Raw genomic sequence first — 13,209 nt, forward strand, 5'->3', positions numbered from 1 at the left:
TGTGGATATGGGACCAAGCTGGATGGATACAATTGTAGCATTCTTAAAGGAAGGAAAGCTGTCAGATGACCACAAAGAGGCACACAAGATCAGATTGAAGTTGGCAAGATTCAGTCTGACAGCGGAAGGACATCTCTACAAAAGATCTTTCACTGGACCCCTTTTGAGGTGTATACATCCTTCACAAGTTGAAGATTTTTTATATGAAATACATGAAGAAATTTATGGAAGCCATGCTGGGGGCAGATCACTAGCTCATAGGACCATCACCCAGGGATATTGGTGGCCCTACATGCAAAAGGATGCAGAGGCCTATGTTAAGAGGTGTGAAAAGTGCCAAAGGTTTGCGCCACTGATACACCAACCAGCAGCTGACCTGAACCCAGTATCCAGTCCTTGGCCGTTTGCCTAATGGGGCATGGATCTCGTTGGGCAACTGCCCTAAGCAACTGGATAAAGGAAGTACCCGTTGGTAGCAACAGATTACTTCACCACATGGATAGAAGCTAAGCCCCTAGCCAAAATCTGAGATGTGAACGTGAAGAACTTCATATGGAGGAACATCATCACCAGATTTGGGATTCTAAGTGCAATAGTTGCCGACAATGGAACACAATTTGACAGTAAGCTAATCAAGAGCTTCTGTGCAAAATTCAAGATCAAAAATTATTTTTCAACCCCAAGCTTTCCTCAAAGCAATGGACAAGCAGAAGCATCCAACAAAGTTATTCTGGATGGAATAAAAAAGAGGCTGCAGGCAACGAAAGGAAAGTGGGTGGATGAACTACCAAGTGTACTCTGGGCATATCGGACTACGCCGAAAAGATCAATTGGGGAATCCCCATTTGCCATGGCTTATGGCACAGAAGCAGTCATTCCTCTGGAGGTCGGCATCCCAGGGATCAGAACCCAAGGAGTAAAGAATGGGACCAATGATGTATTATTAGCCCGAGATCTGGATCTACTAGAAGAGAGAAAGGAGAGAGCTGCAATTCAGCTGGCAGCATACCAGTAGCAGCTTGCCAGGGCTTATAATAAGAGGGTTAACCCAAGGGAGTTCCAAGTCGGCGACCTGGTCTTGACAAAAGTCGTCGGCAACAAAAAGATCCCAGAGAGGGTAAGCTTGGCCCAAATTGGGAGGGACCCTATAAAATCACTTCGGTATTGGGCAATGGGGCATATCGGCTTGAAGATAATAAGGGCAAAGAGTTGCCAAGACCTTGGAATACTTGTAATCTGAAAATTTTTTATCATTAGATTTTTCTTGTTTTTTTTCCCGAAGTAATGAATAAAATTTTAGCAGAATTCTTCTACATTTATGATTGATAAGATACTTGCCGATATTTCTAGACTACATGCGTAATGAGAACCCAAGTGGAACTTAAGTTCACATTAGGGGGCAGAGAGTTGGAAAATGGTCCTAACACTTGTTGAAATTTGTAAAAAATTTACAAGTTGAAGTTAGCCGAGATAATGTTTAACACTTGTTGAAATTTGTGAAAAATTTACAAGTTGAAGTTAAACTATGGATACGTCTAACACTTGTTGAAATTTGTGAAAAATTTACAAGTTGAAGTTAGCTGAGATAATGTTTAACACTTGTTGAAATTTGTGAAAAATTTACAAAGTGAAGTTAAATTATGGATACGTCTAACACTTGTTGAAATTTGTAAAAAATTTACAAGTTGAAGTTAGCTGAGATAATGTTAACACTTGTTGAAATTTGCAAAAAATATACAAGTTGAAGTTAAACTATGGATACGTCTAACACTTGTTGAAATTTGTGAAAAATTTACAAGTTGAAGTTAGTCGAGATAATGTTTAACAGTTGTTGAAATTTGTGAAAAATTTACAAATTGAAGTTAAACTATGGATACGTCTAACACTTATTGAAATCTGTGAAAAATTTACAAGTTGAAGTTAGCCGAGATAATGTTTAACACTTGTTGAAATTTGTAAAAGAATTTACAAGTTGAAGTTAGCCGAGATTATGTTTAACAGTTGTTGAAATTTGTAAAAAATTTACAAGGTGAAGTTAAAATACGGTTATATTTAACACTTGTTGAAACTTGAGAAAAGTTTACAAGATTATACCAAGAAAGGTACTTATGTACTTGTCGAGGTACACCATTGGCTTGTATAACCGAGATATGTCATCCCGAGAAGGTGGCACAAGACTAAGGTGTGCATTGAAGAAATGCAAAATATTCTAAAGTATGGAATCATACAAAAGGAGCAAAGGAAAGACAAATATGCAAGCAAAACAAAGAAGTTGTATTAACATTCAAAAGGAGTCATGTCGGCCAAAGCTTACAATTGTCCCAAAAGAAGAAAAACAAAAGTACAAAGTATAAAGGAAAGGGACATCGAAATTAAGACTCTTTAGTAACAATAGATGATTGGGTTTGAAGTTCAAAAGACTGCTGGGAAGACATCTCGGCAGCTTTCTCAACCGCAAGCTCGGCACCTATTTCCTGTAGGGTTTGATTAAGGATCTTGTCGGTAATAGGCACGTCCGATATCGCCTTTTGAGGTGCAGCATTTATGGGAACCTCCTCACCCTCCTCATCTTGAGTCAAGTCCAGGACTTGCTCATTTTGAGAAACGGACTTGGCCCCAGCAGCGTCTTTTGGCTTCCTCACCAAAACCACCTTCTCAGATTCAGAGTTGTCGTCGGAATAGCTTGGAGTCGGGGGGAATGGCAGAGGAAGGACGTCGGTATTCCTAAGGGGGGAGTCATCGGGGATTTTGAGCTTTTTAAGTAAAGTCATCCAACCAAGGGTGAAACCCTTGTTGCATGCCTGCTTTACTTGTTTCTCGTAATCCGTCGTAACGTCGGCCACCCCCTCATTGTATCCTTTCTCATCAGCGGCCTTGACTTTGGCCTCTTTTGTGGCAAGGGCTTCTTGAAATTCCTTCTGGGCCTGGGTCATCTTTTCCTTAGTCTCTCTCTTTTCGGCCTCGAGAACCTTCTTGATGGCCTCAGCGGATTTTGCTTTTTCCTCGGCATCATCCTTAACTTTGATAGTAGCCTCGGCTTGATCCTCTAAGGTCTTCATTTTTTATTGTAAGTTTTTATTAGTCTTCTGCAGACTAGCAACCTCCCTCTTCTTGTCGACTAGCTCCTTCCGATTCTCAAAAGCTTGCATTGAGAAAGAATGAGCATACTGGATGGCCTAAAAGTGAACAGAACAGAAATTATTAGAAAATTTTCTAAGTACAAGAAAAAAGAAAGAAAGATACCAAGTATGAAGACTTACTTGAACAGAGTGCTGGAGCATCAGGGAAAAATTTTCATACTCGCTCATATCGGCGTTCCGGTTGAGATCATCGGGAAGAAGCAGAGCGGTACTAAGGGCGATGCCAACATTAACATCGTCGGCGCTATCGCCAGCTCTGACTGGCCTATCCTCCAATGTGATCTGGGGGGCCCAGGGGAAATCATGCTTCAAAGACCCCGAAGTGGTTGTAGAGGATGACCTCGGCCTCTTTGATCTAGCAGATTCGGATGGTTAGGTTTCGGCAGGCCTCTTTTCAGCAGCAGAATTGGACTTATCACTCTCAGCCAATTTGGAGATTGGCAAGGTGTCCTCAGTATCAATCTGAGTCACCATTGCCTTTGGCTGAGCCTTCTTCAGGCATTTTTTCGACTTTGGTTGAGGCTGGGTTTGTGCCGGTTGATCACCAACTTCGTCAGGAATATTGGCCAAAAGATCTTTTGGCGGCCTATCTCGGCAGCAAAAATGGTTCGTCGCCGGCGTTGGCGTTGGGATATTGGGATCAGATAAGGAGCCGAAGTTGACGGCTACTCTGTTGGATCAGAAGTCGATCCCTGATCAGGCCAAGATGTGGAGGCAGCTTGAGGAGTTGTGGCAGAAGGAGGAGACAGACTCTTCTTCTTCTTCTTTGGAACGTCGGAAAGAACTGATTTATAGGTCGGAATAAAGTTGAGTAGTAGGGGAGCTTTGCGCTTGTGGACTGGAAGGTCCAGTAGCTTTTTCAGACCTTTGCTGGGGGAAAAAAGACTTTCGGAAGCCTTTTTCTGGTTTTGGAAGAGCTGCAAGAAAAAACAGACATTAGAATAAACCAAGTAATTGAAGACTTTAAAAACAAGTATGAGCACAGGGCTTTTACCATTACCCTCTACAAAAACTGTTCGAGGAAGAGGGTAGAGGTGGAGGTCCTCGTCTTAAGCGAACTCTCAGTTTCCCGAGGAAATGAAGTAATCATCCCCAGCTCCCTTGTTAGAGTTTGGGAGGTCGGCAATAATTTTGTACTTCGTGGACCTCAGTTCAAGGTAGTAAACATAGCCTGTATCTTTTTTGAGGCCACACATGGTATAGCAATATTGGATGTCGGCTAAGGTAACCCTAGCATTTTCTTGTTTGGCTAAGGCAATTATACCATTTATGATCCGGTAGGAATTGATGGCAAGCTGCATTGGGTTCAACTTATAACAATGGATTATCTCACGAAAAAGGATATCGAGTGGGAGCCGAAGTCCGCACTCGATGAAAGCTACAACTGGGAGGGACATAGAATCAGCAGTGGGCATGATAAAGTCATCCTCCCCAGCCAACCTCAGATTTACGTTGGCAGGGATGGAAAACTCTCGCCTAAAGTATTCTAGCTTGGTCGGGGTGTCTACCATATGCCTCCACATACCCATAATATCGGCTTAAGTGAAAGGTGTGAGACTTCGGAAGGGAATGTTTTTTTTTGAATGACCTCGGCTAAAATTGACGACTGAATACATTTCAGTTTTTCCTAAGAATTTATGGGCTCTATAAACAAATCCTAAACCTAGATCTACAGGAACAAAGATTGAAGGTAGGAATATGGAAAAGACATAGAAAACATAAAACAAGAATGTGTTTCAGAATCAAGAACAAGGATGAACTACCAAGAACACTGTGACAAAGTGTGTGCAAGGATACAAGGCCAAGAACAATGGCAAAAGTGAACAAATGTGTGTGCAGGTTGTGAATACTCAAGAAAAGATTGGGCAAAAACAGAATCGCGGGGCAACCATACTCAGATACATGAACAGATTAAACTAATCAAGGTCATAAGCAAGTTCGCAAAAATGACAGAGATTCAAGATACCATCAAAAACTGAAACGAGAAGTTAAATCGGGAGGAAACAATAACTCACTGAAGAGAGGAAGCCGGTGTTGAGATCGCCAAAATCAGACGAACGGCGGTAGCAGGAAAAGAGCCTCGCCGGAAGAGGTGAAACAGCGGTGGCAGCAGAGCTTCAGAGCTTAAAACAATGGAGGATTAGAGAAAGTAAGAGAGAGAAAGAATTTGAACAAAGACGGTGTAAAGTGAAAAAACGCAAGGAGAAAGAAGTTTTGTTAAAACTCGAAACGGCGGCAAAAAGGTAATTAATGCGCCTAAAACAACATATGCGTCAGGCGGCGCACGCAGGCGTGAGACGAGTTACAAATGCGTATCAAGTACGATCCAGTAAGGGGAAGACGCGTGGCTAAAACGGTTGAGTTATTGTGTACGACAGCTCATACGCGTGAAGGAGCTCTTGAAATTCATGTTCTTTAAAAAAGACATGTCGGCCTATATGATGATCTCGGCTAAAGAAATTTTAAGCCAACGTACTGGAAGGAAGTTTTGGTATAGGTTCCATCACTTCAGATTGCCAAGGTAATAGAACCTAGGGGGCAGTTGTGGGGATATATTCTCTAAGTATCAACACATGGCTAAGGTGACGCCGACTTGTCAGCCGAGGTGCCACGTGTCCTGGTCATGGCGCCGAGGTTATCTCGGCTAGGCCGAGGTTATCTCCGAAGATATCGAAATCCGAGATAAGCGGAGAAGGCACAAGAGTCCTAGAATAAGGAAGGACTACAGCATGGATAAGGATAACACTCTTAGGGAGTTTATCTTTATCTCTTAGAGAGTCCAGGATAAGCACTGAGCAGAAGTCCATTGAAGCTTGGCTTCTATAGGGACTAGGATTGAATTAACTATAAAAAATAGGCATCCCCGATGGGTCTAAGGTACGCAATTTATATTCTGAACAGTAAGATTAGCACTATTGATTATCTTTGGAAGATATACTGACTTGATCGTCGGAGTGCCCCCGAGTGGACGAACCACTGCCGGAATCTTCTCTTTCTGTTGCAGGTCAGTCAAGTGCCATCTATTCTGCCAGTGCTCTCCAGCTAAATACTGAGTTTGGCAGTGTGGTCAGAAATTCACTCACACAGATATATAGTGAGATATAAAGTTAGTAATTCTAGTAATGCAAAGAATCAATCATAGAAAATATATATGGTCATACCCGTTAGACAGTGGAACCAAAGATGAAACTAGAATTCTGGTGTTGAGAGAGCCTAGCAAATGAAAAAAAATTCCACGGACCATTAAATGAACAAAGAAAATTGAAATTTGTCGAGATTTCAATGAAACTCTCCTATAATGTAAGGGTTTATAAGAATTTTGGAGGCCAAGACCGTAGCTGGTTCCTCTCCCTCAACCCATGAGAGAGACCTGTCATGGAAGAGTATGCACAACCTAACCCTCCAAACATATGCTTGGACCATTTACAACATAATGGAAGAAAGAGTACCACCCTGCATCTAGACTTCAAGCTGGGATATCTTACATCGGTGCTTAATCCCTTATGTTGTGATTGGTTGGGAGATTTGGTGAGAGATTTGGAAATGGAAAGAGAAAAATTATGTGAAACTAGGTGAAATGTAGGTATATTTTATTCTCATTTCATTACCTTTTCTCTTTTCTTTTCCAAATCCCTTCCTAAATCTTCCAACCAAACACAGCGTTAGTGGTTCGACTGTATTACATACAATTTGATATTGAAACTCATATTTTTGTGATTAACAATGGTTGTTCTTTTCAGAGTGAACTAGGGCATTAATTTACCTACTGAACTATCACCCGTTTGTCATATACAGACTATTATGTCCTGTTGTCTTGTCCTGAAAAATTCAGGTCAAGAGGCACAAGCCCTCATTTCACACTAAACTCTTCCTCTTGAACCAAAATAGGCCCCACTTTGCCAACTATAGGATTGTACATCACCAACCCATGAACCACTTTATACACTTTGGGGGTTACCAAAGCATGGCAGACCATAGTGGCCCCCTACCCATTGACAAGCTGTATGGGAGGCTACAGACACGAGGATCCACAATTGCTCACTCAAATCGAGTTTGAGTTATGTTGTGTAGAATCATGGTTTCAATTAAGGTTATCAAAATCGTGATCCTACAATCTTAAATTATCAAAACAATCTAAATCATTGTAAAATTGATATTATAGTAGGATTATAAGTATGATCGTATAAGTAGGTAAGATGATAGTTACGATCTTTGGGCAGGTGATTTTTCATCTTACTTTTAATATGCATTATTCTTATTGGTAATTTTACCTTATTTTTTTCTTTTTCTTATTATAAAAAGTAGAAACTTACGATTCTGCATTTGATCTACGAGACCCTCTCATTGATCCTACGTAGGATCTCGATTTTAACCATGGTTCCAATCGTACAATATAGTAAATAATAGAACAATTGCACACATAAAAACAATAACATAAATATATGTGGTTCGGTGGTTTGTGCCTACTTCTACAGCGAAGAGGGAGAACAAATTCATTATGCTCAATCAGGCTTACAAAAAGAATCTAAACCTTTCAATGCAGCTCTCTTTTCTAGAACACTCTCTAAAACCCTACCAAAAAATTATAATATATATCACCTAATCTCCTGGCCTCGGCCTCAATAAAAGCTCTCTTATGATACTCTTTTAGTGCACAATAAATGCAAGACGCCTCACCACAAATCATAACATAACCCGACCCCATAAAGGGCATTTTCATAAGGAACCAGAGGTCACAATAACAACAGGACAAATATACCGCCTACTACCCACCAGGCCACCACCCTTGTGATATAACAATTCTAAAGTTATGAATGCAGCAAAAGGATTGCTTCTTCTAGTGCTGCAAATGAACCCAAATGATCATATCAAATTAAGCACAATTAGTAACTCATTATCAAACAAAAATACTCTGTTGATATACAACAAAACTCTCCTGATTTATATGTAAATCTATCTAATATGAACAATTTAAAGAAGTCAATAATCATTACCAGAAAACGGGTTTTCTTGACCAAAAAAGTTCACTTTTTAACACCATGACTACCCAAATCAGCTGCAACACTGGCTGCACGAGTGAGGACACCTGAAACCCAAAAAGCTCCCTTGACAAAGTAACTGCTGTTGACTACAGCATTTGCAGCTACTACCGCTGTTCTCCCTATATATGACGCAACTGTCATGGTGGTCTCTGAAATGTGGTATTTTCCATCCATGGATTTAACAGCCTCCATGCCTGAATAAATCTTTTCAGTGAGCCCAATTCTGTTGCTAAGCTCCACAACTTTGGAGGCTGCAGTGGATGAGACTTGATAGGACTAATCCAAAGCTTTGGCTTTGGTTAATGCATCTTTTCCAAATACATATCCCTTTGCTACCATGGTTTTGACTACTTCTTGTGCCACAGTTATGGCTTTCGCAGGAGTGGAAACAAACTGATTGACTTGAGTGGCCTACTAAGATAAAGTGGCACAGAAATGTAACAATGCAACCCACAAAAGAAAAAAAAAAGTGAACAAAGGAGTTTATGAACTTGATTGATTTTATGCGAGAACTGACTCAATAACTATGTTGCATGGACTCTTCTACTTCCTCCAATATATCTGTGTCCACCAAATATGATGAGTAAGTGAATGATATAGGTGTCCGACACCCGTACCCATTTTAGACACTTGAAGAAGAAGACACTCACATTTGCAAGTAAAGAAAATTTTCTAGCTCGTTACACGAATGGGAGTTAGAAATTTCATGTTCTCTCTAAATCCTATTTAATTCAAAGTACATTTCTAAATAATTTACATTTTATCTAAGAATATTATACAATATGTAATATATATATATATATATATAAGTGTTTAAGATGTGTCCCAGTACCCATACCCAACTTTTGGATGCATATTCTATTCTCCTAAGATATAGGCTTAGGAAGATTTGATATTTAGACATGCATGTGCACGCAATACTCGTATGCTCCATGTAACATAACTCAATAATGAAAAAAAAGAGGAAAATTTTAGTCAAAACCCCTCCATTGGACCCTTATTTGGTGAAAATGACGCCAATTTATTTTTCTTCATAAATCCCCTATGAAAAAAACATGTAATTGAGCAAGGATAAAATAAATATCTTTATTATTATTATTTTTTTCCTTTTTTTCTTGGACAATATTGCCTGAGTAACATGTTACTGTGAACCAGAGTAACATGTTACTGTGTTACTGTGAGACAAAGTAACATATTACTATCAAATAGAGTAATTGTCAAACAGAGTAACATGTTATTGTTAAATAAAGTAACATATTATTGTTACCGTTTACATCAATTTCAACGGGAATATTTTTTTTTTTTAAAGAATTTCATAGTCAACATGGTTCTTATTTGATAGATCTTGATGAGAGAATTCTAAAAATATTAATTTTATGAAAAACCGACATCTACATCAAAAGTTATATTATTTTAAAATTTAATATTTTGATACTAGTGATATTTGTTGGACTTTTCAAGAAATTTTTTTTGTACTTATCCTTAATGCATTAAAATTTTATTATGAGGGGGTTCTGACCAATTCTCCCAAAAAATAACCTCTTTTTACTTAGTGATATAAGAGTTATGCTAGCTACTTCTACAAGCTACTATTTGCGGAATAATTTCCAAACTTCATAATATCTAGTGATTCCCAAATATTGAATGTTTATTCACAAGATGGCCAAAGGATACTTGCTTTACCTCTTTAATGGAACTCTTTTAAGCAAGACTAGACAATTCATGACAACTCATGACTTTACCTGCCAATAGGGAAAAGAGAAGGTTCATCCCGTTGAGCTTTTTTCATCTCCAAGCTTCCATTATGGGTTATTCCAAGGATCTGATTCATCAATATATGTCCCCCAGCATGATATGCATACATGTTGATCTGCAATTTTAACTCCCTGAACAGGACGAATCATCAAATCAAAATTCAAATATCACACTAGATATCTAGATTATAGGAACATCACTTCATAAGCAGATCCAAACACAACATGAAACAGATTCTTCATTAATGCTATATATTTAGCAGATCCAATAAGCTAATACCATAAGTTCTACAATCACCGTTTTATCTAAGGAACAGAAGGACAAAACAAAGAGCAGATCAATAACTTGTAATATTGAAACTGCTGAGGTAGAAAAACATCTTGAAAACCAATTCCTTCTAAAGTTACCCTTACTTTCCCTATCCAGGGGAGGGGAGTGTAAATAGAAACTTACACTGAGCAAGACAGCAGTTTCTAGAGCATAAGCATCTTTAAATGTCACATAGGCAGTGCAAGAATACTCGCCAGATCTGATTTTAGCAAAATAGAAATTCTCCAATCAGAAATTGACACAACCAAATAGTTGAGCATATAGATAAACAAGGAAAGCCAGTAGGGCATCCTGTTCTCTAATAAAAATACCTCTTTTTTTTCGGTGGTAAATATGAAATGCTTAATTTTATGACCAAGGAGATAAAAGAAAAGATTATAATTTACAATTAATGACAAACACCAGCTGATATACGCTTTCTTAAAATCTTCTCAATTAATTAAACTATACAATAGATCAAAACAAGACACATTTTGCGGTTAAAAGTGCACTTAGTTGTCGGGTGGCAGTTTAATTTTTCAACATTCTATATATCATTTTTTGGAGAAATTCAACATCTTTAATGCATCAATTATAGCTTTTCCCATCTATAATCACAAATGAAAGCAGAATGCTTAAATGGCCTTGTATTAAAGCATGAACTTTGCCTGAAAAGGCACAAATTTTGAAATGAATCTGTGCCAAAACCCACCTTTTATCAAGCAACTAGAATTTGTGCAACATCCGCTTTCAAAGCTGACAGCCAAAAGTACATAAAGCAAAGATCCAAATTTTGACTTTTCACAAGGAACCATTTCCCAAAAAATTTGAAGAATAAAATGGAAAGCAGATTAAGGTTAAGTTTGACATATCTAAAATAATTCATCTTTTTATTTTTTTATCTTTTTTTCATTACATCACCTCTCTATTTTTCTGTATATTTTTTTTGTAAAAAGACAAAAAGTACACTTATTTAGGTCATCCCAAACAACCTCTAAATTATGACAAGAACTACGTAGCAAATTCAAATCCAGTAACCAGAAACCAATTTGTTGAAAACTAGCTGATGATTTCCACATGTTCAACTACACCACAGTGAGCAAAAAAAATCATAAACGTCCTTCTCCGTTGCTCTAGGAGATAGACATGTTACTTCTGCAGTATAGCCACCGGGGTACATTGTTTGGAAGTTCAACCAAGAAAAAGTTGCCCAACTGTTGAACCTGTTTGATGAAATATAGAAAATGTCAAAAAATCATACACACAAAGGTATTAAAATCATTTAAGAATCATACTTCACCATTAGATACTTCGTTCTATGAATAAGACTATAAAATTTAATTTCTTGCTCGAATAAGATCAGTTTTGAAGGAAACAGAAGAGGTAACATGTATGTCAAAAAGAGATAGCGAACATCATCATCTTTGTGCAAGCCCATGATTCTAAGATCCATATCCCAAGTGGTCTTAATCTATCAAATTCCATTTCAATGACAAATTGAAACAATCAAAATAACCTGACATAACACACAAACATTAGATGCATCATGTATCTTCCACCATTAACATAGTAATTTTTTTCTCAATTAGCTTTAGATTAGAAGTTCAATCCCTCTAAATTTCCTTCAGTACGATGTTTTCATGATGCGATAGTGGAAAACTCGCACACTAATTATATATCTCTCTCTCTCTAGATTAGAAGTTCAATATCTCTCTCTCTCTCTCTCTCTGGGTATATATGTATGTATATGTGTGCGTAAGTGGCTTCTATATAAATGTTGTTTTTAATTATTATTATTATTATTAGTATTTTCATTTTTAAAAGGCATCAAGCCACATTTTGCGGTGCCACAGTTTTTGGTTCATACTTTTTCTCATTGAATATGTAACAATTGTTTCAACTACAATGGTAGACACCTCATTTTTGATCGCCCTTAACACTTGAGTGTTACTGATTATTTACTTGGTGATAAAAGGTGTGCAGTGCAGAGGTTCGATTTCTTCGACAAGGAGAGAGTCAAATCCCAACCTTACACCCTCATTTTGGGCCAAAAAATATTTTAACCAAAAAGATTTTAGGCCTTAAAACCCACTCTTTCAAAACGTTTTTAAAAAAGTTTCTACGATGTTTCGAGACTCACATTTCGTTAAATGTTACGCTTTTCGGTAAACCGAGTAAGAACAAAGTGGAAATAAATGAAAAAGAGGTGAACACTTTGCAAAAATATTCAAAACATCTTGCTTAAAGGTTTGGATTTGAAGAAAAGAGAAGAGGAGAGAAGAAACCAAGTTGGAGAAGAAGTTCGGCATGAATCCGGGCATGATCGAAACTGAGCAGTTTTCACTCAAATGAGCATATATTTTTGCACAGTTGGAATTTTGATGTGAAGCTTCCACCATTGGAAAGAAGACTTCCAGAACTTCAATTTAGGCTCAAGAATGACCGGCAAAAGAGTCCAGATGAAGGAGTTATGTCCATTTGAAGTTGAGTCCAAAAAAGCAGATTTTTTTGGCCAACCAGAGGTGGAGGATGCTGGCCATAAATGGGATTTTCTGGCCATGTGCGGGCCATGAATGGCCTATGCCGACCCCCTGCCATCCAATGGTGACTCATCTCGGCCAACAATGATGAAGTGCCGGCCATCAGTGATCCAGTGCCGGCCATTGATGAAAAAATCAAATTTTCTGCAGATATTTGTTGTCCAACTGTTACAGCTATCCCTTTTGGGATATTTTCGGCCAGAGCTTGCATTTTTTCTATATTTGGAGGCTATATCTCTCATTTTGAAGGGTTGGAAGAATTTGGGGAGCCTCTCTCTCAAAAATCTTCTCTCTCTAGATTGCTCTCTCTCTAGAATTTTCTCTCCCTCTTGTAATTTTGTGCATAAGAGCCTATATACACCATACTTTTGCATACACTTCCTTAATCAAAGTTGATTATCTTTGGGCTGAGGTAGCTTGGGA

General features: G+C 38.3%; 1 pseudogene across 1 annotated transcript; it reads right to left on the reverse strand.

Moving 5' to 3' along the window:
- Window positions 1–7,593: 7,593 nt before the first annotated feature.
- Window positions 7,594–11,820, reverse strand: LOC145823866 (binding partner of ACD11 1-like; annotated as a pseudogene). Its single transcript, XR_014365907.1, has 5 exons — window positions 11,307–11,820; window positions 10,196–10,466; window positions 10,045–10,068; window positions 8,135–8,593; window positions 7,594–7,983 (listed from the first exon to the last, which is right to left on the reverse strand). The product of XR_014365907.1 is annotated as a binding partner of ACD11 1-like (transcript).
- Window positions 11,821–13,209: the final 1,389 nt, after the last annotated feature.

The sequence above is a fragment of the Camellia sinensis genome, chromosome 4 (genome assembly GCF_055761805.1).
Source record: "Camellia sinensis isolate YWXY chromosome 4, ASM5576180v1, whole genome shotgun sequence".
Lineage (NCBI taxonomy): Eukaryota > Viridiplantae > Streptophyta > Magnoliopsida > Ericales > Theaceae > Camellia > Camellia sinensis.